General features: G+C 46.2%; 1 long non-coding RNA gene across 3 annotated transcripts; it reads right to left on the bottom strand.

Annotated features, from left to right (window-relative positions):
- Positions 1-593: 593 nt before the first annotated feature.
- On the bottom strand, positions 594-23435 carry LOC140845356 (uncharacterized). Of its 3 annotated transcripts, none has more exons than XR_012124147.1 (5): positions 23175-23435; positions 9795-10023; positions 6013-6146; positions 1439-1623; positions 594-1086 (listed from the first exon to the last, which is right to left on the bottom strand). It is a non-coding gene; the product is annotated as an uncharacterized lncRNA (long non-coding RNA). The 3 variants fall into 3 exon arrangements; XR_012124149.1 differs by having other exon boundaries at positions 9799-10023; XR_012124148.1 differs by lacking the exon at positions 23175-23435 and adding an exon at positions 10584-10715.
- Positions 23436-23801: the final 366 nt, after the last annotated feature.

Here is a 23801-nt window from a genome sequence, read left to right as displayed (position 1 = left end):
TCTTTTGGGAGGTGGCATTCTTTTTACTTTCTCTGTGTCTAGTATCTTGTCAGGTTTGTGAACCTGGGGTCTTTACTTTAATCAGACCTTTTATATTAGAACAGTAAGGACTCACCCAGGCATTTTCTCCTGATGTGAATGGTAAAACTAAAAGCACACTTGATTAATATTAGAGTAGGTAAAGTAAGTATGTAATGTGTCATGCTTCGCCTATATTTTGCAGGATTTTTTCATGCTATAATAATTTCCAGAATGTAATAGGCTCAAAAAAGATTTTCAATAGTCTCTGTACCAACCAAAATTAGTGCAGTAGCCTCTCTTCTTTCTCACTTAAACTAAGGGAAATGGATAAGAACAAACTGACAAAAAAATGGAATCTGTGTCACCAAGCTGTAAAACCCCGTATTACAGGGAAATGTATGGCAGTTTGCCTGGTCATTCTGATTTCCAATAAAGTTCTTAACAAGCAAGTGACCTTACCTAATGGTTGTCCCAGAAAAGCAGCAGATGAAAGAATTAAAATAAGTTGAGGATGATTTTACACCCTAACAGCAAGAACCTTCCATGAAATAATCAATGACAGCATATCCCAGTGGATTCCATGTGCTTATTTTATTTCCACAAAGAACTAATAAACAGATATCAATAAAGGAATGAGAGAAAGCATTCATTATTACTGTCCACTTCAAGAGTAAAGATATGTGACTTAGTTAATGATTTTTTCAGAACCAAATATAGAAAGCCATTGGTCCGGGAAATGAGTAACTCCGAAGCCCGTTACAGCCGCGCTGCTGGAGCCCCAGAGGTGGGGCCCACAGAGCCACACAGCAGAGACCCTGCTGCTGCCACTGCAGAGAGTGGCACCAGGGCCCCCCGGCGTCCGCAGGGGAAGCCAGGTCTCCCCTCCCTCCTGCAACAGGGAGGTGGGGACCAAGGCTCAGATACTTAATGAGCTGGAACGAGGAGCTGACCGAGCTAGGGAGTCAGGAGGTTCCTGAGCGCCCCTCCTCCCTTGGACACGCTGAAGACACAGGTAAATATGGAATGACTCCTCTGAAAGAATCACACGATCCAGCAGGGTGACTCCTACACATCGGGCAAATGGGGAAGTATCCACGTTAGGCCAGTAAGAAAGACTGAGTGGCTCTCTCACCGTCAGTCCCACCCCCGGCACAGCGACACACTGTTGGGAGGGAATTCCCAGCTCCCCACATCCCCCCAGGAGGAAAGGGTTCGGACCACACATCTAGAGCCCCATTTTTAAGATTCCCCCTGGAGGGATGGAACCCCAAACATCTAGCTCTGAAAGCCGACTGGATTTGTGTCCATGAGAACCCAAGACTAAGCAAACAAAAAAACAGTTCTTAATGGGTGTAAAAGCCCACCTCATGGCTACCCCTGCAGGGCTCAGTGGAGGGGGGCGAGCAGGAACACCCACCTCCTGTGTTCCCCTCAAAGGGCTTTATCCACAGACTTTAAAAGATGCTGCTTGAAGGCAGGGCTTCTAATTTTGCTGCCATCTAGGGCTGTGCTCCTCCGCAGGGCCAGGGCATCTGCAGACACTGCCCCACCTTCTCTCTCCAGCCCACTCTAATAATAAACCCCATTACCATTGTCTTCTCCCTGTAAGGAGACTGTACTCAGGGCTGGCACCACGGCTCCTGCGGCTGCTGCCCAGGCTCCTGATTGCCTGGCACGGAGAGCCAATGGAGCTTACAAGTACCAGTCCCACCCGACTACAGTAAACAAAAAGCAGTTCTTCACAAGCAGAGCAGCACCTTTCCATGGCTACACCCTGGGCAGAGAATAGAGGCAGCATGTAAAAACACTCATCTCCCAGTATCTCCCTGGAAGGGGCTTAGTACATGCTTTCCCAGCTGCTGCCTGAGGGTCTGGCCTCTAATCAGACTGCATTTGTTATGGCTGATGACCACAGTCCTCCCCTGAGGGACACAGACAGGTCTCGATACACCCTCAGCTACTGGGAGCCACTAAGAACAAAGAAGGTTGCTTGGACAATCACAGAAGCTTGAGAGACGACTAGGGGCTGGGCTGCGCTGAACGGCAAGATCCATCTCCTACACAAGTGCACTCTGATGCGACCGGGAGAAGCGGCTGTTTTACCTAATGCCCAGAAACCAAAAAGAGTCAAGGAAAATGAAGAAACAGAGGAATATGTTGCAAACAAAAGGACAAGACAAATCTCTAGAAATGGAGATAGGCCATTTACCTGACTGAACATTCAAAATAATGGTCATAGGATAGGGGGTAAGCTCCTTGACATCAGTCTTGGTAATGATTTTTTGGATTTGATGTGAAAAGCAAAGGCAACAACACTAATGATGAACTAGCAGAAAGAGAAATCATGAAAACAATTCCATTCACAACTGCATCAAAAAGAATAAAATACCTAGGAATAAACCTAACCAAGAAAGTGAAAGACGTATACTGTAAAAATGACAAGACACTCTTAAGAGAAATTAAAGAGGACACTAACAAATGGAAACTCATCCCATGCTCCTGGCTAGGAAGAATTAATATTGTCAAAATGACAATCCTGCCTAAAGCAATCTACAGATTCAATGCAATGACTATCAAAATAACAACAGCATTCTTCAACGAACTGGAACAAATAGTTTTAAAATTCATATGGAACTACAAAAGACCCTGAATAGCCAAAGCAATCCTGAGAAGGAAGAATAAAGCAGGGAGGATCTCGTTTCCCAACTTTAGGCTCTACTACAAAGCCACAGTAATCAACACAATTTGCTACTGGCATAAGAATAGACCCACAGACCAATGGAACAGAATAGACAGTCCAGATATTAACCCAAACATATATGGTCTATTAAGATATGATAAAGGAGCCATGGACATACAATGGGGAAATGACAGCCTCTTCCACAGCTGGTGTTGGCAAAACTGGACAGCTACATGTAAGAGAATGAAACTGGATCATTGTCTAACCCCATACATAAAAGTAAATTCAAAATGGATCAAAGACCTAAAATGTAAGTCTAGGAGTTTTATGGTTTTATGGAAAAAAACATGGGAAAAAATCTCTTGGACATAAACATGAGTGACTTCTTCATGAACATATCTCCCCAGGCAAGGGAAACAAAAGCAAAAATGAACAAGTGGGACTACATCAAACTGAAAAGCTTCTGTACAGCAAAGGACACCATCAATAGAACAAAAAGGCATCCTACAGTATAGGAGAATATATTCATAAATGACAGATCTGATAAAGGGTTGACATCCAAAATATATAAAGAGCTCATGCACCTCAACAAGAAAAAAGCAAATAATTCAATTAAAAAATGGTCAGAGGAGCTGAACAGACAGTTCTCCAAAGAAGAAATACAGATGGGAACAGACACATGAAAAGATGCTCCACATCACTAGTCATCAGAGAAATGCAAATTAAAACCACAATGAGATATCACTCACATCAGTAAGGATCGCCACCATCCAAAAGACAAACAACAACAAATGTTGGCAAGGATGTGGAGAAAGGGGAACCCTCCCACACTGCTGGTGGGAATGTAAACTAGTTCAACCATTGTGAAAAGCAGTATGGAGGTTCCTCAAAAAACTCAAAATAGAAATAGAAATACCATTTGGTCCAGGAATTCCACTCCTAGGAATTTACCCTAAGAACACAGCAGCCCAGTTTGAAAAAAGAAAAATGCACCCCTATGTGTATCACAGCACTATTCCAAATTGCAAAGAAATGGAAGCAACCTAAGTGTCCATCAGTATATGAATGGATAAAGAAGATGTGGTACATTACACAATGGAATGTTATTCAGCCATAAGGAGAAAACAAATCCTACCATTTGCAACAATATGGATGGAGCAAGAGGGTATTATGCTTAGTGAAATAAGCCAGGCAGAGAAAGACAAGTATCAAATGATTTCACTCATATGTGGAGTATAAGAACAAAGAGAAAACTGAAGGAACAAGACAGCAGCAGAATCACAGAACCCAAGAATGGACTAACAGTTACCAAAGGGAAAGGGACTGGGGAGGATGAGTGGGAAGGGAGGGATAAGGGGGGAGTGGGGGAAGAAAGGGGGCATTACGACTAGCATGTATAATGTGGGGGGTCATGAGGAGGGCTGTACAACACAGAGAAGACAAGTGGTGATTCTACAACATCTTACTTTGCTGATGGACAGTGACTGCAATGGGGAATGTGGGGGGAACTTGGTGACGGGGGTAGTCTAGTAAACATAATGTTCATCATGTAATTGTAGACTAATAATGTCAAGAAAAAAAAAGCAAAGGCAATAAATGCAAAACTAGACAAAAGGGTGATATCAAACTAAAAAGCTCCTGAACAGCCAAACACACCATCAACAAAATGAAAAGGCAACTAATGGAAGGAGAGAAAATATTTGCAAACCATATATCTGATAAGGGGCTAATATCCAAAATATAAGGGAACTCATAAAACTTTATGACAAAAAAAAATTAAAATACGGGCAACTGTACTGTGTAATTGAAATCTGCAAGAGAATAGAACTTAAATAAAGAGAACTATCTGAGGTGATGAATGGGTGAATTAACTCAGTGGGGGCGACCCTTTCCCAATGTGTAATACATCAAACCATCACTTAGCACACTTCAAATACATGACAATTTTATTTGTCAATTATACCTTGATAAAACTGAATGAAATAGAAAACCCTCTTTGCAAGGGAGCAGTAAGTGGGTGTGAGGGATCATGGATGCCAAGAGAGGGCAGAGGGGCAGTGCCCAGGATATACTGAAGGACAAAAGCATGTCCTTTGCCATATTTGCATGTCCAATTGTAATCTCTTTTGTAGTTCCTAATGTATCTCATTAATCTAAACCAGTTAACTGCCTAAAATTTTTGTAGATTCTAAAACAGCCAAACATCTCTGGAATATTTATGTGTAATAACCATGATGGGATGTGGAGTGGGCACCGTTTCTGCTAATTATGTTGACTCTAGAAAACAATATGGCTTTTCAGAGAAGACACAGAGAGATTCAAAGACCCAACACTGTTGGCTTTGAAGGGGAACAACAGCCTGAAAATATGGCCTCGGTGAGAATGACCCATGTCAGACAGTCAGCAGTGAAATGGACTGGTTCCTACCAATCAAGCCATACTTTACCTGGACTTGGGACCTTACAGAACTGCGGTGTAATAAATTTCTGTTGTTTTAAACCACAAAAAAAAACACAAAAATTATACAAAAGCAAATGCCCCCTTTTATTCCTACCCTATCTCACTCCTTTTTCCAGAAGTTAACTGTTTAGTATATATATTTCTAGCCCCTTCTCTATGCATTTATGAAAAAATATGTGCATGTATCAGTGTATGGTGTTATTTCTGGTGTGTGTGTTTATAAATTGGATCACTGTGTAAAAAAAAATGCCTTTTCATGCTGGCTGGTCAGCATTCAGTTGTGACTGGAATTAGAGTGACCTTTCACAGAATTATACTACCTCGCTCTGTGCTGAGTCATTAATCACTCCAAGGACATGAAACACACTTCATGTCTGGAACACAGAGTTAGGAATGACCACAGGCTGTCCTCCCCTGTCCTTACGAGCGTGCACAGATGGCTCTCCACAGCCCCAGGAAACCAAGAGAGCTGAAAGGATGACGCTGACTGTGTGCTACAGAAGAAGGCTCTTCAAACAATAGCTCCAGATTGTATTTTTGTACACATTTTTGATGGCTCAAATATTCATACAGTTTGGGAGAGCTGGAATCATCAGTACTTTTTTCAAAAATCTCAATTTGAAAATGATATTGAATCACATTCCCCCACTAAGGGAACCTTTCCAGTTCTTTGTGATGCATGTAATACCATCTCTGAACAATCAGCCTTATTTGCAGGGGGGTGTATTCTGGGGTTTTGCAGGAAGAGTTCTATAAAAAGATAGAGTATTTAGGGAAAATATTCATTGGGCATTTCACATGGTAAGACAAATACATATTATGCTTACAATGGGAAGTTGTATAAAACTCACATTTATGAGCTTTCAGTCCTTCAAAGGAAACTGGTCCAATCTCATAATACTCATATTCCCAGGTGTAATCAGAATTAGATGCAGGTTGCTGGGATGTTCTGTTAGAAATTAACCTCTGGGCAGACATCTCCACCCTGCAAAATGGAGAAAGGCAAGTGTAGAAACTGTTAACTCATCCACAACTACACAGTTCTCTAATTGCTCTTGATCACACTCAGAAGATCAGTAGGTAAAGACCTCAGGTAGGTCAGAGAAATGTAAATAAAAACCACAATGAGAGGGCGAGAACCAAGATGGCGGCATGAGTAGAGCAGCAGAAATCTCCTCCCAAAACCATATATATTTTTGAAAATACAACAAATCAACTAATCCTAACAGAGAGACCAGAAGACACAGGATAACAGCCAGACTACATCCACACCCGCAAGAACCCAGCGCCTCGCAAAGGGGGTAAGATACAAGATGCGGCCTGGCAGGACCCAAGCGCCCCTCACCCCAGCTCTCAGTGGGAGGAGAGGAGTCAAAGCGGGGAGGGAGAGGGAGCCCAGGACTGCTAAATAGCCAAACCTAGACATCCGCATCCAGGCGTGGGGTGCTGGATCCTAGGGAAACAGGAGTGTAAGACCTGTGAGCGGGTCCCCACAGTCAGCGCCCCTGGGACAAAGAAAAGCAAGTGCTTTTTGAAAGTCTTAAAGGGACAGGGATCCCACAGCTGGATGGAAGCATCCCAGGACACTTAGCCCAGCAGCTGGGAATCCCAGGGAACTCTGGGCACTCTAACCCCCTGTGCAGCAGGGAGCTCGGAGGCCCCTCACGGCGATAAACAGCCTCCCAGCCGTTTCCCCTCCAATGCGGCTCCACCATTTCGGAGCAGCAGCCTGAGGCAAGCAACACCCACAGCAACTGCAGTGCGAAACTCCATTAGCGGTCGGGCAAGATCAGAAGCCCCGTCTGTGTGTAGCTGCTCAGCACAAGCCGCTAGAGGCCACTGTTCTCCCAGGAGAGGAAGGCTACAAACTGGCAAGAAGGGACTTTCTCTTAAACAACACACACGCCAGCTCCCCAAAAATATATCTATCACCATGAAAAGGCAGAAGAAATTGATACAGAGCAAGATCACAGAGGCAAACCCTGAGAAGGAGATAGACCTAACCAGTCTTCCTGAAAAAGAATTAAAAATAAAGCTCATAACCATGATGATGGAGCTACAGAGAAATATGCAAGAGCTAAGGGATAATGTCCAGAGGGAGATTACAGAAATGAAACAATCTCTGGAAGGATTTATAAACAGAATGGATAAGATGCAAGAGGGCATTGATGGAACAGAAACCAGAGAACAGGAACGCATAGAAGCTGATGCAGAGAGAGATAAAAGGATCTCCAGGAATGAAACAATATTAAGAGAACTGTATGACCAATCCAAAAGGAACAATATTCATATTATAGGGGTACCAGAAGAAGAAGAGAGAGAGAAAGGGATAGAAAGTGTATTTGAAGAAATAATTGCTGAAAACTTCCCCAAACTGGGGGAGGAAATAATCGATCAGACCATGGAAGTGTACAGAACTCCCAACAGAAAGGACCCAAGGAGGACAACACCAAGGCACATAATAATTAAAATGGCAAAGATCAAGGACAAGGACAGAGTTTTAAAGGCAGCTAGAGAAAGGAAAAAGGCACCTACAAAGGAAAACCCATCAGGCTATCATCAGACTTCTCAACAGAAACAATACAGGCCAGAAGAGAATGGCATGATATATTTAATGCAATGAAAGAGAAGGGGCTTAAACCAAGAATAGTGTATCCAGCACAACTATCATTCAAATATGAAGGAGGGATTAAACAATTCCCAGACAAACAAAAGTTGAGGGAATTTGCCTCCCACAACCCATCTCTACAGGGTATTTTAGAGGAACTGCTCTAGATGGGAGCACTCCTAAGACTAAATAGATGTCAACAGAGAAAATAAAATCACAGCAAAGAAAGCAGACCAACCAAATACTAACTAAAGGCAAAAAATAAAATCAACTACCCACAAAAGCCGTTAAAGGAAGCACAAAAGAGCACAGAATTAAACAACCAACATATAAAGAACGGAGGCGGAGGAATAAGAAGGGAGAAAAATAAAGAATTACCAGACAGTGTTTAAAATAGCTCAATAAGCAAGTTAAGTTAGACAGTAAGATACTAAAGAAGCTAACCTTGAACCTTTGGCAACCACAAATGTAAAGCCTGCAATGGCAATAAGTACATATCACTCAATAATCACCCTAAATTTAAATGGACTGAATGCACCAATCAAAAGACACAGAATAATAGAACGGATAAAAAAGCAAGACCCATCTCGATGCTGCTTACAAGAGACTCACCTCAAACCCAAAGACTATAGGAACAAAGAAAGACTGAAGGAACAAAACAGCAGCAGAATCATAGAACCTAAGAATGGACTAACAGTTACCAAAGGGAAAGGGACTGGGGAGAAAGGGTGGGAAGGGAGGGATAAGGGTGGGGAAAAAGAAAGGGGGCATTACGATTCGCATGTATAATGTCGGGGGGGGGAGGGGCCTGGGGGGGGCTGTGCAACCCAGAGAAGACAAATAGTGATTCTACAGCATCTTACTATGCTGATGGACAGCACTGTAATGGGGTTTGTGGCGGGGGGGATTTGGTGGCATCTCTGGAGTTAATCGTTACTATGTTTCAAAGGGCTTGGAGAACATTGATTAAGGAAGCATTTTCCTGTTTGATGAAAAACAACTCAGTTATGCTCATCTACCCCTGCTAGAAGGTTATGCTGTGTATTATGTTGCATGCAGTATATTATGTAGTTCATAATAAAAACAAAAAAGTATAAATAAATAAATAATAAATAAATAAATAAAAAACACAATGAGACATCACCTCACACCAGTTAGGATGACCAGTATAGAAAAGACTAAGAACAGCAAATGCTGGCAACGATGTGGAGAAAGGGGAACTCTCCTACATTGCTAGTGGGAATGTAAGCTAGTTCAACCATTGTGGAAAGCAATATGGAGGTTCCTCAAAAAACTGCAAATAGAAATACCATTTGATCTGGGAATTCCACTCCTAGAAATTTACCCAAAGAATATAATTTCTTAGATTCAAAAATACATATGCACCCCTATGTTTATTGCAGCCCTATTTACAATAGCTAAGATACAGAAGCAACCTAAGTGTCCATCAGTAGATGAATGGATAAAGAAGAGGTGGTACATATACACAATGGAATACTATTCAGCCATAAGAAAGAAACAAATCCTACCATTTGCAACAACATGGATGGAGTTGGAGTATATTATGCTCAGTGAAATAAGCCAGGTGGAGAACGACAGGTACCAAATGATTTCCCTCATTTGTTGAGTATAGCCATGAAGCAAAACTGAAGGAACAAAACAGCAGCAGACTCACAGACTCCAAGAAGGGACTAGCAGTTACCAAAGGGGAGGGGTGGGGGAGGGAGAATGGGGAGGGAGGGGAAGGGGTTTGTGGGGTATCATGATTGGCACACATAGTGTGAGGGGCCATGGGGAAGACAGTGTAGCACAGAGAAGGCAAATAGTGATTCTGTGGCATCTTACTACACTGATGGACGGTGACTGCAGGGGGGTGGGGGGGGGACATGATAACATGGATGAATGTAGTAACCACATTGTTTTTTCATGTGAAACCTTCATAAGAGTGTATATCAATAATACCTTAATAAAAAAATGATCTAAGTTTCAGTTGTCCCACCAGGAACAGGAAAATAACAACAGTACCTACTATCACTGCCATGGAGCTGCCGTAAAGATTAAATGTGATGTTGCCTGAAATCTGAGTATCCAGGACCCAGGGTAAGACTAGTAGCCAGAACTGTATTATCAGAAGCGAAGAATGCTCGTCTGGGATGGAGGAGCTGAGGCTTGTTCTTCAGGCGTCACCAACAGCCCTCTGAGGAATCAGCCAGTTCCCATCAAATTCACCATGCGGCTCATCGATCTACGTGCCCTGGACAAATGAATAAAATTATAATAAAAAACTCAAAGGCATTCATTTAGTTTAACAGTTATAATGAGAAACATGGGTTTCACTTTGCTCCCGTAAGTCAAAAACATATGAATAATCCTTCAGTTTGCTTAAGGAAAACAAGATGAAGTCTGCTTTTATCATATTATTTTCATTGTAAACCAAGCATCACCGTCAATGTAATACACAGAGCAAAGGGAGGCGTGAGGCTTCATCAAGTATCAAAGTAGGTAACAGAAAAATAGCAGTAAGTATGCAAAACAATCAAGAAAATAAAGATGGGAGAGTCTTTTCCGTTCCCTCAGCAGCACGCCCCACAGCCATGCTGTTCCCCACATCTGCGCACAGCTGGGACTCCCAGCTGGGGGCCTGGCCCGGGGACAGCAGGTGGTCCTGCGACTCGCTGGGCTCAGGGAGAAGCATCACCACCACAGTCCAGGCTGGCCAGGAGCCGGCAAGTCAAATCTCCCTCTAAGAGTCAGATATCAGGAAATACGAACCCCTTACCTACCCTAGAGGGGGAGTTTTCCCTACTTACTCACCTTGACACAGCTCCTGCTCACCTAAGTGGACTGTGAACCTTGGCAAGGCCGTCGTGCAAAGGCGGAGCAGAGCGCTAACCCGGACCGGACACCAGAGTGGGTGAGGGGCGCAGCAGGCCCGTCGGGGGCTCTCCACGGACGTCGGGGCACGGCAGACCAGCTCCCCAACGCCGCCGACGTTTCGGCGGCCTGGGTAACAGGGGGGCTCTTGTATCCCAGAGATCGGCTTGGAAGACAAAATGCCTGCCTCTCCTTTGGAGCGGTCACCTAACAGCCTTGAAACAGTGCACGAGGCAGTATTTTTTCCATCCAAGCCTCTCAATCACCTCGGGCCATCAAACGCACAAGGACAAAAAGGCAGACAGAAGGCCGTCGTAGGGCGGTGTTTGTGTCACGTCCATCACCGAGGCCCAGAGGGGCTTTGCCGAGCTTTGCAGAACCAAGGCGGGCCCCGCGTGACCCTTCGGGAACGGCCAGCGGGCCTGGGGGCGGCCCCCGCGGTCCGACACTCCCGGCGCCGCGAGTACCGCGGGGACCGAGCCCAGCGCGGGGGAGGCGGTCCGGCCCGAGGCGCACCCGCAGCGCGAGGACCCCAGGCCGCTGCTCCCCGGACACGGCTAGGGAGACGGGCGCCCGGCACAGCGCTGCCGGCTGCTCCCCTGCCGCTGCTGAGCGGCCCCTCCGCAGAGCTCCTCCGGCCAAACTTCCCCATAACGTCAGCATCTGTAAAACCACCTCTTCCAGAGGAGATGCATCCTAGGCAAGCTTCCCGGCGCAGCACACGGAGACTGATGGCTCTCCTGAGCCGCTGCACCCTCCCTCAACCACGACAATGAAAAACCACTAGCACGCCCCCAAGGCCCCGAGAAGGAAGTGTGCCTTTCCCTGGTGGACACGGGGCTCTTTAGGCCAACGTCGGACGGGAGGGAGCAGGGACTCAACCCTGCCTGAGAAAGCCTGGCCTGCAGGCCCCAGGCACCTCTCACCGCTGGCCGGCACCGCCCCTTCCCCCGTCCACACTCGCAGCCCTTCCGTCCTTCTTCTCCTCGAGCCAGGACCCCACACCAGCCCTAAGGACTCTCCTTCCTTCTGGAACACAGGTCAAGCAACCCTGTCCACCACCCCACCCCCCGCCGAAGTCAGGGAGATGTCTGTGGGGCATGGAGCCTCCTGAGACATGACTAAAGGCTCTTCATGAAAATCCTCCATGAGTCAGGATGAGACATGCTGAGCGGGCTGTTTTCCTGGCAACGGACCTGTATTTCCATGTGAAGGGGTAAATACTGGCAGATGAATTTCCAAGTGCCTACCAATTCACACACAGGACGAGCACATTAAGGAGAGTTCCCAGAGATGTCTGTAAACTCTAAGGTGACCCCATACACACACCCGACAGCACAGCCAGAAAGGCACTCCACGCGGTTGCCCACCCCAGCCACTGATCCAGGCCCCGCAGTGCCCAGCTTGCACGTACACCTAATGACCCATTCGAATTTGAGATCAAAATTCCCAACTGCAGTCATTCTATCTTCTTCTTCTTCAATTCCCAAACTCACAATCGGGCATGCCACCGAGGATGCCAGTGCTTACTCTGGCTTGGCCCACAAGTGTCTCAGTAGTTACCTATTCTGATTCCTTTCTTCCACCTATTCCTAGGAACAACTTTCCCCAGCAGGACACGGAGAAGCTACCTTGGGACCCATCGCCCATTCTCTCTCCCATCAAGGCTGCTGAGATGCCAAAGCTAAAGTCCAGCCAGGCCACATCCTGGTGGCTGAGGAGCCTCAAGTGGGGACTTCAGAAGTGCAGCTTTAGAAGGTTAATTCTCTCATGGTAGGAAGATGTGGCTGGGTACCCCCCCCTTAGCCGCACCCAGGTGGGTGGGATCACACAGAGAGTAAACAGGAGTCTGCAAGGTTATGAGCCAGGCCCATGGTTAGACGGGAGCCAGCTGGATCTTCCTTAAGCATTTCCATGAGGCAGCACATCTGTCCCCACAAGGACCCGCGCTTGGCCATCCCCAGTCAGGGACTCGGAGGTGTCCGCCCAGGCCAGGGACTAAAACAGCTCTTGTTCCCCCACTTACTTTTCCTTTTTATAGATTCCATGTGAGCCACCACCTTCTACGTGTACTTATCACTCTAATTTTCAAGTCTGCAGGTTCCTTTTCTGTGAGTCCATCTTAGGTCAGCAACTTCTGTCATGAGGTTTGGATTTTTCTTTCCTCCAATTAAAGAAGTCACACTTCAGGGACTTTAGAGTCTTCTCCTCCTCCTCACTGCTGTCTTTTGACTTGAGCACATTCTACTTTTGAAGTCTGACACTCCAGCCACACACACATGCACACACATCTCCTCCCTTCTCAAATGGACATACTTCTCAAGCTTAGTTACACTATCAGGTTTCATGTCATCCCCAGGTATTCCCTGGAAAGTATGCAGTTAAGCAGCAGACCTCAAAGCTGACAGCTGGCAGAGAAATTCCAGCTGCATCTCCTTCCTGTCTGTCTCCACTTCTCCTCTGCACAGCAGCAACTTGTCTCCAGGAGAAAAACATGGAACAAAAAATGTTCCCGAGCCTGAAGACCTCTTCCATCCTAAAATCAGAATCAATGCAATAGAAGAACAACTTCTAAAATGGGGAACAAGACTAAATACTTTGTGCAGATAAATATTCAACCAACACCTGAAACAGAAAGATGCTTAATTCATGAGTGGACATCCTTCCTCCAAGGGGCACAGTGGTTTGGGCTCCTAAATCTACCTCTTCAGTTGCCGTGGACACCCACACAGTAGTGAATAGACCAGAATGCAATGCTGAAAGTCAGCATTTCCTGGCCCTGTTGTGCTCCCTGATTCAGTCCAGCAAATGCTTCCTGCATGAACTAGGGGCTGCTGGGACACAATGACTGTCCCAGAGCCCTCTGGGGGTCTTTGGAGAGGGTTAAGATCTGTGCAGCACGCTGCAGCGCAGGCGAGGAGAGGCCTGCATGGGCCAGTCCTCTAGTGCCTTCCCTTTCCTTGGCCTCTTTTCTGTAAGCACCAGCTGTGCAGCGGCCTCTTCTGCTTTGCTCACTCCCTGCTCCTGGCAACCTGCACAGGGTCGGCTTCATACCAGAAATGCAAAAACACTTGTTGAATCAGTTTCTCATGATATGGAAAAGCCACAAAATTGTCTTCCTTCATTCTTTTTCTCAGCCCTGCAACTGAGGGCAAAGTTCTAACAGGGACTTCAGCTGGATGTGAAGAACATCATGCACACACAGGGAAAAGACACCCCAGAAAGAAGCTATAAAGCTTCCATCTAGCAAGGCTTGCCTGAGGAAAGGGGAGGCATAGCTCTGAGATATGTGTGGGAGGTGCAGCACGCCACCCTCAGCAATTCACCCCAGCCCCAGCTCCATGGATTTGGGATGCTGGGTTTTCACAGCTCTCTGGGCTAAGAAAGCTGTTATAACCTGAGTCACACTCACCAAGCATAGGAGAGCGATTTGCAACCAGAGCACCAATTTGGTAAGTTACGATTAGGAATAAAATGGCCAAGCAGACCAGAGCACATGTTTTACTTGGTCTGGGAAACAAAACTTAAGATCAGATTAACTAGTGAATGTGGAATTGGGCAAAGGAATTATACATACAATCTGTAATATTAATACAATATAATATGACAGCCCTAGTCCTCTGCGCCACTGCACACGTGCCAGGATGCTAGCTGTTTGTCTGGTACCCCAATATGGATGCCCTGCTGCAGCCACTAAGCAAGTCCACTCCTGGGGTGGGGCTCAGGACCCCACACAGAGCTGCCACGGGGTTACGTCCTGCATCTTTCTGGACCTTGCTTTCCCTGGTTTGAACTTCAAGAAATTCTCAGCATGTTGAGCACACCAGGAATACCAAGTTGACCACATTAGTAGAGTTAGGTTTTCTGGGTTCTCAGTACTATCCGTTTATCTTTGCTCTAAGCCTGAGCCTTTGGAAAGAGCATGTTTAAAAGTACTGCAGTTGTTGGAACTCAACCAGGAGTTGGGAGGGGTGCAAGGTGTAGCACTCCAAAATCTTATGACTATAGACTATCTACGGTTGAAAGAACATATGGGATGTGAACAGATCCCAGAAATGGGCTGCTTTAATTTGTCTGATTTCTCTCAGACTGTTCAAGTACAGTTGGACAATATCCATCATATCATAGACAAATTTTCAAAAATGCCTAGGGTGCCTAAATGGTTTTCCTGGCTTCACTGGAGATGGATGGTAATTATAGATTTGCTTTGTTTATGTCACCGTATTCCTATTATGTTAATATGTGTGTGTAAATTAGTTAGTAGTTTAAAACCTATACATACTTAAGGTACTCTACAAGAAGATATGTCAAAGAAATAATCAATCCTCCCATGTTTCCTTCCATATGCTACATCTGTAGCTTTTCTTCTTTCTTCCTAATTACAACCCTTAAATAGAATTCGTGCCTCATATCGAATTTACCGAGTATCATAATTCCTCCAGGTGGTAGAGATACCTCGAGACAAGTGCTGGGCATAGAAGCCACAGGGCATAAATCTGCAAAGAAGTAAAAAGCTAAACATTTCAAACCATATGGCTTCTCTCTCACTTACCAACTTTACATTTCCCTGTATGGCCCCGGAAGATGACTGGTTAGCCAGCGATGGGTAAGATTCCTCAAGGGAGGAACAACCTAAGACAGGCACAGTCGCAGGGGGGCCATCAGGTGAGAATTTGGGGATCAACAGAGGTGAGGCTCAGAACCTCAACCCAACCCCCCTGCTTTGAGAGAAATCTTCTGCATCCGTAGATGTTTTGCTGCCCTTGTCTAGCCTGGATTAATACTTAGTCCATAGGCACACACCTGATCATCTGATCATCTACATTTGCCCTCTTACAGCACTAAACTATGTTTTCTACCTTTATCTTGCATCTACCTACCACTTCAGCATTTTATTAAAAATAAAAATAATAATAATAATAAAGGGAGAAATGTGGGATCAACATATAAATCAAGTACAAAAATCAAACGAATATTCATATTTGACCTGATTGTTTATAGGTCATAATGCGTGATCAAAACCGAAAGTTTCTGTGATGAATGCCCTTGTACTGTTCACCATGTAAGAATTTATTCACTCTGTAAGAATTCGTTCACCATGTAAGAACTTGTTCGTTATGCTTCAGAAGATTGGAGACTGACGAGAATTAGACTTGAGATGGATTAATGATTGTACATTGAGCATTGACCTCCCTATACTGAATTTTATTGTTGTTAACAACCATTTGATCAATAAATATGAGAGATGCCCTCTCAAAAAAAAAAAAAAAAAAAAATAGTAAACTTTGTGTTATCCGTATTTTACCAAAATTTTTTAAAGTTCTAAAAATTTAGATACTTACATATGGGTCTGCATCACATTGCCCCTGCCCACTGTGTTCACATGCTAGCTACCTAATTGGCTTGAATATGCTCCCTCTCTGAACGAAGGAAAAAGATTGAAAGGGATAGAGTGAAATTCCACCCCAGATCTGTGTGTGTACAGTGCAATGTGGATTTGGTGCTATGATGGGCTGAACTGAGTCCCCCAAAATTCATGTTGAAGTCCTAGCCCCCAGTACCTCAGAACGTGGCTATATTTGGAGACAGGGCCTCTAAGGAAGGAAAGGTAAAATGAGGCCATTAGGGTGGGCCCCAATGTAATCCAACTGGTGTCCTGAGGAGAGGAGGGGGTGAGGACACCAAGAGATACCGGGGCACAACATGAGGCAGTGAGAGGGGACCACTTGCAAGCCAGGAGAGCAGCACACAGGGGACCCCCAACCCCGCTGCACCTTCATCTTGGATTTCTAGTCTCCAGAACTGTGAGAAAATAAATTTGTCGTTTAAACCATTCAGTCTGGTATTTTGTTATGGCAGCCTTCGAAAGCTATATAGCTGATGAAATTAAGTTTTAATAAACAGTGTTCTCTTTGATTAATTACATAAACTTTCTTAAAGAGTCCATTAAAAATGACTTACTTTATACCAGTCACTTTCATTGTAACTAACCAAATACATTTTTGGAAAGAAAATTGTTTTCAAAATGCCATTAATCTATCGCACTACATGCCATTTTCAATAAATACATTTATTACATTCTCATCATGTCCGTCAAAGAGAAAGGGCACTAGCTATGAACATGCTAAAATTAGCATGAGTCAATTCAGCCCAACAAGGATATTTTAAGCACTATGAGTTCAACTATGAAAGACTTTAGTGGAGGTTGAAAAGTCAAGGCCTAAGCCGGCAGAGAATTGAGGCTTGTATTTGGAACCAGGTTCTCCTCCACTGATCTCCTTCTCCAGTACACACACACACACACACACATGCAGGTTAAGGAGCAATGCGAAAGCAAGATGACACAGACAGACTACAGCTGCAACTGGCTCCTTAGTGAAGAAATCAGGGGCCGGGGCAGGGGTGCTCAAAGATGGTCCCCTGAGCCTCTGCACTCTCTACTCCACCTGCCCGCCTGGCCTGTCATCTTCCCCTGCTCCAGATTCCTGCCTACCTTTGAGGGTAGGGCCTAGTCGCCACTTCCCCCATGGAGTCCTGTCCAACTATTTTAGCCCATGAGGATTCTCTCCGTTCTCTCAAAGCCCATCAAGTGGATTACATGAATCTCTCGCCTTAATCATGAAAGGGTATAAATTGGTCTCCCTAAGGATCAGACTTTGCCTCTCACTGAACCTTCACACTGATTTATGCAGCTGCTATTAAAAAACATTACAGCCAGTTGAATTATGATTTTAACAGTCCTAGGGAAACAACTGTTCTTTCCATTTTAATTAGTGGCGTTTTGCAAACACTTGGCATTGTATGGCTAAGAAGAGTGAGATTGCCGTACCTTAGATCACTTTCAGGATGATTTGGCAAACAAGCCTACTTTGCATTTATTGCTCATGTTATCTGTCTCCAAGCAGCACACACTGTTCTCTACAGCCCTGAGCTGAGTCGTTCTTTTGGCAAAGAAGCAAAAAGGAGGACTACATGTTTCAATCTCTTCCACAGAAAAGGAAATTCAAACAAAGCAGTGGTTTATTTAAGAGCTCCAGACAGAGCAGCAGGAAAGCTGTACTTTCTAATGATCATCTCATCCTCCTGGTCTGGGTTCTTCAACTAGGGTGTGTGTCTTTTCTAGTCTCGCCACCTACCCCACCCACTGCCACCGTAGTACAATCCCTGGTGGCAAGCCAACCACAGTGGGGAGGGCAAGGCCAGCCAGGCCCGGCTGCATGGGGCCTCCTCAGCTTGCAGGGAAGGGCCCAGCCAACAGAGCCAGAGAGAGGCTTGGAAAGTGAGGCGCAGATAGACACCCCTGCTCACCTAGGCTTGAGAACATCAGCCCGGAAGGCTCAGGGTACACTTAGTTCAACCTCTGGGGGCATCGGTTTTAAGGGAAGACTTGAATTATTCTTTATATTAAATAAATACAGATATGTTACAAAGTAAACAGCCAATACCAAGTTAATGTTCAAGCAAAACATATACTTGCTTCTGGCCTCTGCTTCAGATTCCAGAAATATGCGTTAACTCTCCTTTCCTACTGAGGTAATGTAATGGACATTTTAGAGAAGCACCAGTAAGAATATATGTAGGCTTATGTGATACAGTTTCCAGATCTTCATATTAAACTTGCATTTCTTTCCCTTGAAAGAATTATATTTTCTTGGAAAAAAATCTACACAAGGGTTTGCAGAAAGATAGATGAGACTTACAACCACATCCTCACTCACACAATACTTCCTTCTTGACCAACCAGACGCCCGCAAAGCCCCACGGCAGGAAGCCGCCCCCTCGGCCTGCCCACTGCTCTCCCCAGGGACACGCGCAAGGAAAGCAAATGGACCTTTGAGGAGAATAATTATTTGAAGTTTATAAATCATTTCACTTGAAGGGTTATGAAATTTAGCAGTGTTTTCCACTCCAGTGAAAATTGCATACATCTAAGTAACAGAGACACAAGTTACAATTACAGCCAGACGTTAACAGCCGTAACTTCGGCATCCCATAAAGAGATCCCCAACTTCTGCTTTTTCACTTCACTTCTCAGCAATACCATACTGGATTGAGGCATCACTTTTGCATGGAAGGAGAAACAAAAATGCATATTTCCCCTTTTCAGTAGGGCCAAGCACTTCTTAGTCTGCCTTCAAGAAAAACAAATCACTTTCTACCCCAAAATAAGCCAAAAATACCAAGACTGTCCTGTCTGGAAATTGGTCCCAAAAATAATAAAACCTTGAACATGTCCCATAAGCTGGACTTGCTGAGAAAATACACTTTTTTCCCCAGATTGTTTGCTATGACAACGTCTGAAGATAAGTCATGACTTTGGGGAATAGGATAATTGTGTGAGACAGATAATCAAGAGCAAAATTAGTCTGAACAACACATTAATGTACACTTGAGAACTCTGGCAATTTTGTGGGCTTTTTTCCTTCAAGTATTTATTGTGATTTTATTCACATGATATTTATTCAATGAGCCAATCTTCTGAAGGCTGACTCTACTGCACCCTGAGCAAGTAAATATTTTCTTTCCTTTTCTAAATGCTCCTACCTCCCAGTCTTCCTTTGTCTGAGGTGCATATAACATCAAGCAAAGAAACCACTGCTCTTTCTTCTTTCAACCCAGGCGTATACAATCCATACTCTGAGCTGACACAACTGCAGGACCTGGTCAAATGGCCATTGACTTTTCTCTTCCACCATCCCTTAAAATGCACTCTGTGGATTCATCCTTCCTGTCAAGTGATCCCTGAACACTTGAGTGGATCCCATGACTTTTCTGCTCAGGCAACAACTTCAAAGTCCCAAAAGAATTAAAATGTACAGCCTGGAAATAAAAGAAACTCCAGCCTGGTCATAACATTAAGTTTCCTGACCTGTGCCAGCTAGGTCCTGCTGAACGCTGGTCATCTGCAGAGACTGGGGGAGAGCAGACCTCTTTTCTCTCTGCACTTTATGCCCAACTGCTGGCCAGTTTCTCACCCCGCAAGATCAAAATAGGGGGGCAGAACCATACTAACTGTCTTCATACACTGTTTGTGGATACTTTACTGATACTAATTTTCCTTCAGCTAACTGCTCACGCCTACATCAGCCACTAGATGGCTGGAAACTCTAGCTACTGGGGTGCCATCGCTCTCGGGCTGGATCTAGAGTGGCCCCAGGCCAGCCCTCTCCCCCACATGGCCCCACTGAGTCCCCAGGAGATCCTCAGGCACCCTTTCCCCAATGAACTCTGAGAAGGTGGGTGATCTTGTTGCCCAGACCACCACGCGGGCCCCAAAAGCAGGGAATGCCGGTACAGCGGGGCCAGCGGCCCCTCAGCAGCCCCCCTCACCAGACTTGGGATGAAGGATGTGACAGATCTTCCTGAAGAAATCTCCTTCACAAACCCTCCTCTCAATCCTCACATTGTGGAAGAGACCTGTGGGATTTGTGATTAGGGAACAGTTCTCAAATGTCTACAAAACCTCAAATATCTACACTGAAATTCTCTTAGGTGGTCTAGCAGTTGCCTTTAGAATGTCACATGACTTGAATGTGTGCTTCAGTCAAAATGTTAATTTAGTACCCTATTTCACGTTTGTGTATGTATCCAGGGACATAAAATTCAACATCCCCTCACCAATGGGGATCCAGTCCTGATGGAAGGCAGGGCTCCTGTTGCCAGGTTAAACACACCCCGTTCTTCACGTGGCCTTCAGACCCTCACCATCCAGGTCACCTTCCTCTAGACACCAACAAGTTAATTTCTGACCTTTATAAAGTCATCACCAGAAAAGGACACTGAGCAGAGTGGACCCTGGGCTCTTCTGATCCAAATGCCGCAGGGTGAGGGTGATGGTAATGATTAAGGGCCCAGGTTCTAATCCCAGCTCTGCTACTTACTGGCTATGTAATCTTGGGGAAACTACTTAATCTCTCTGTGCCTCAGCCTCTCCATCTGTTAAATGGGAATATAGTCCCTGCTTCATAGAAGTTGTTATAGAGATTGAGATAAAATTGTGCAACACTCACACCTACACCTGGTACACAAATGTCTATTTAAAAAAAGGCCTGTCTTTATCTAGGTAGCCCCAGTTTGCTATTAGGCAGCTACCTTACACTAGTGAGATGCACTACCATTTTTTAAAACTTGAAATTCAGCAGAAGGGAAGAGAAAACACCAGAGAGCATCATATGTGCAGGGCTAAGTTTGTTTTACTTGTGTGTGGGGACCATGCAGGGCTTGGTGGGCCATTGAAACTCCCAGGTTTTTTCTTTCACATGAACTTCTGTTCAGCAGGGCCACTCCATCACTTATTTTTTAAATTTACTCTTTGAACCTAAATGCAGAAGTAGACCTTCAACCCCACTGTCAGCTCGACATTCTAGTATTATTATCTCTTATCTAGATACAAAATGTCTCAAAGGATCTTACCAGATCTGTAGTTGCCACAGCTCTGATAAGTACCCCACCCTGTCTTTCTCCTGATGAGTGATACCAGGGAGCACAGGGACAGGGACAGAACCTTGGGTATGTCCACTCTTCCCAGGCCCTATCCTGACAGACAGCACAGGACTTTGTACTCTGCAAAGGCAAGACACACTGTAGATTGCCCACTGTGTGGTGGGATGTCAATGACTAAATTATTTGTAGGTCCCTAGTTTGACAACCTTTGTTTGTAAGATGTAAAGAGTGACAGCAGCCACGTAGCTGTGAGGACTGAAGGAGACTCTGCATTAGAAAGCACCAAGCCACATCACTGTCACAATGAAAACACTAAAAGATAAAAACATAAAGGATTCTGATTATCAAAGTACCTCTGGGGGCCTAGAGCAATGTGGAGGAAGAAGGCTGTATTTTCCAGAACATGCTGATGATATAATTTGCAAGATAAAAGAAGGTGACCTCCCCTGTAGGCAGACTGGGGTTAAACTGGGAGGGTAAAAGGGGGCAGTCAGGGACAGTAGGCACACCCATGCAGAAGCAGCAGGATAAACAGAGTAACACACCACAAACACACACAAGTAAAACAAACTTAGCCCCGCACATACGATGCTCTCTGATGTTTTCTCTTCCCTTCTGGTGAATTTCAAGTTTTAAAACATGATAGTGCATCTCACTACACTGATATCATTTTCCTAGTGACCATAACCCACATTTGGAAAACTAAGGATATGGCATGGCCCAATCTACGCCCAGTAGGTTATAGAAGAGAGAGAGAAGTCAGTTTGGCATAAATTATTTCTGTATATCCTTTCCTCGGGGGTCTTGAGTTTTGTTAAGAATTGGTTCTGGAATGTTGCCAGGATTCAGTGTTTCCTTCTTTTGATAAGTGTCCTGGCTCTGTCCTCGTCTGTCAAGCCAGCTTAAAGGTGACCGACTGCTGTCGCTGCTCTAGGGTGCCTGTGTTTGTGCACTGAGCAATGTGGGGCAGGTGTGGGCTTTAAGACCCTCTTAAAAGGGTGGGCTGGCCTTTCCATTTTGAGAAGAAAGACAGAAACTGGGAGCAACCCTGTCTTCTCCTGTCCCCTGTTAACACTGTCTCATCTCCCCTAAACGCTGGATGATCTTCCCGACCAGAAAAATCTCCTTATCATGGGCCCCCTGCTTATGGCGGCTCCTTGCGGGCCGGGCCGCTTCCCAGCCTGCGTCCTGGTGATATGAGCCAGGAGATGAGCTGAAGCACCCCAGCCTCACACTCCTGGTTTCCAGACCTCCACTGGTAACTGGTGGTTTCGGCGGGAAAACTTATTTAATATCTCCACTTAATTTTCTTCACGTGTAAACTAGAAATACTACCACTTACCTCTGGGGTTTACATGATAATTAGTTTATTGAAGGGAGTTCCCTTCTTTTCCTGGGCTGACAGGGGCATGCCCCAAACTCCCTCTGCTGCTTTCACACCACTGTTCCCTTGTATTCAGAGTAAATCCAGAGATTTATTATCCGAGATTCCCTATGTCATCTAAAGCACTGCGGAAACCACAAAGCCTCAAAACAAGTTGCCAATAAGGAGACTGTCTTCTTCAACCACTTACACAAAAAGACCGGAAAAGGGGTAAAATAAGAAACATATTTCAGCAGAAAGACCTGCGCGCGGGCTCCCCCGTGCAAACCAAATGAATTACCTGCCAGACCAAATGAATTACCTGCCAGACCAGGGCTCATCCTGCAGGGGGCGCTCGGGGCAGCCCGCGGCGCGCTTCGCCCGGGCGCGCGGGGCCCCAGACGGGCTCGCAGAGGCCGGGCACCGGGCTGGCGGCCGGCCAAGGCGCGGAAAGTTTGCGGGCCGGGGAAGGTGCGAGCCGGACCACCGGGCGGAGAGGGGAACAGAGCCCAGAGCCCCGGCCCCGCGGACGCCCCGCCGCGGGACGCGCACCCCGGCGGCCGCGAAGAGGGTTTAACCTCGGAGGCTCTTCCCGGGGCCCCGCTCGACCCCGGGGCAAACCCGTTTCCCCTGCCCCTCCCTCCCCCCAGCCCCCCGAGCTCCAAGTTAAAGGCCACTCCCAGCGCGGTCGGCCCGACGGCCCCCGCCGGAGCTCCGGCCCTTACCTGCCGCCGTCCAGGCCCGGGGGCCGCGGGCTCCGGGGTCGCGGGCGCCGCTGCCGCCCGGTGGCTCCCGGCGCTGCGGTGCGGCGGGGACGCGCGCGCCCGACCCTCGCGGAGGCGGCTGCGGTGGGCGGTGCGGGCGCGGGGCGCCTGCCGGGGCCGAGAGTACCGCGCCCGGCGGAGGCGAGCTCTGCGGAGCGCCTCCTGCGCACACCGCCCCCCGCGGCCCGAGCAAAGGCAGAAGGAATTTGGGAGGATGGTTTGCCCTTCCGGCTCTGCAGTAGGTCCCCAGACCGACCTCCGGAAGCAGGAGCGCGGGCGCTGGGCGAGAGGAAGTGGGGCCGCGCGGATGGCAAAATCCTCAGCTCTGGGGTCAAGTTCAGTAAGGCCGGGTCCTCCATCGCGTGCTGCTAAAATCGCTACCTCAATTTCGATTCCTCCTCCTGTCTTCGGGTACAGGTGCTAACGGAGAATCAGATGGCCCAGAGAATGTTGGCGGGGGTGCAGTTTTCAGCGGGGTGTTTGGAGATGGCGCCGCAGCGAAGAAGGGACTGAAGACGGGAGAGCAAGTCAAGCGGCGTCTGAGGGGAAGCACTGCTGCCTTCCAGACACTGAGATGTTCTTCCTTGT

This window comes from Manis javanica, chromosome 13, assembly GCF_040802235.1.
Source record: "Manis javanica isolate MJ-LG chromosome 13, MJ_LKY, whole genome shotgun sequence".
Lineage (NCBI taxonomy): Eukaryota > Metazoa > Chordata > Mammalia > Pholidota > Manidae > Manis > Manis javanica.
Note: the sequence above shows the minus strand (reverse complement) of the source record. Positions and strands in the feature narration are given on the sequence as shown.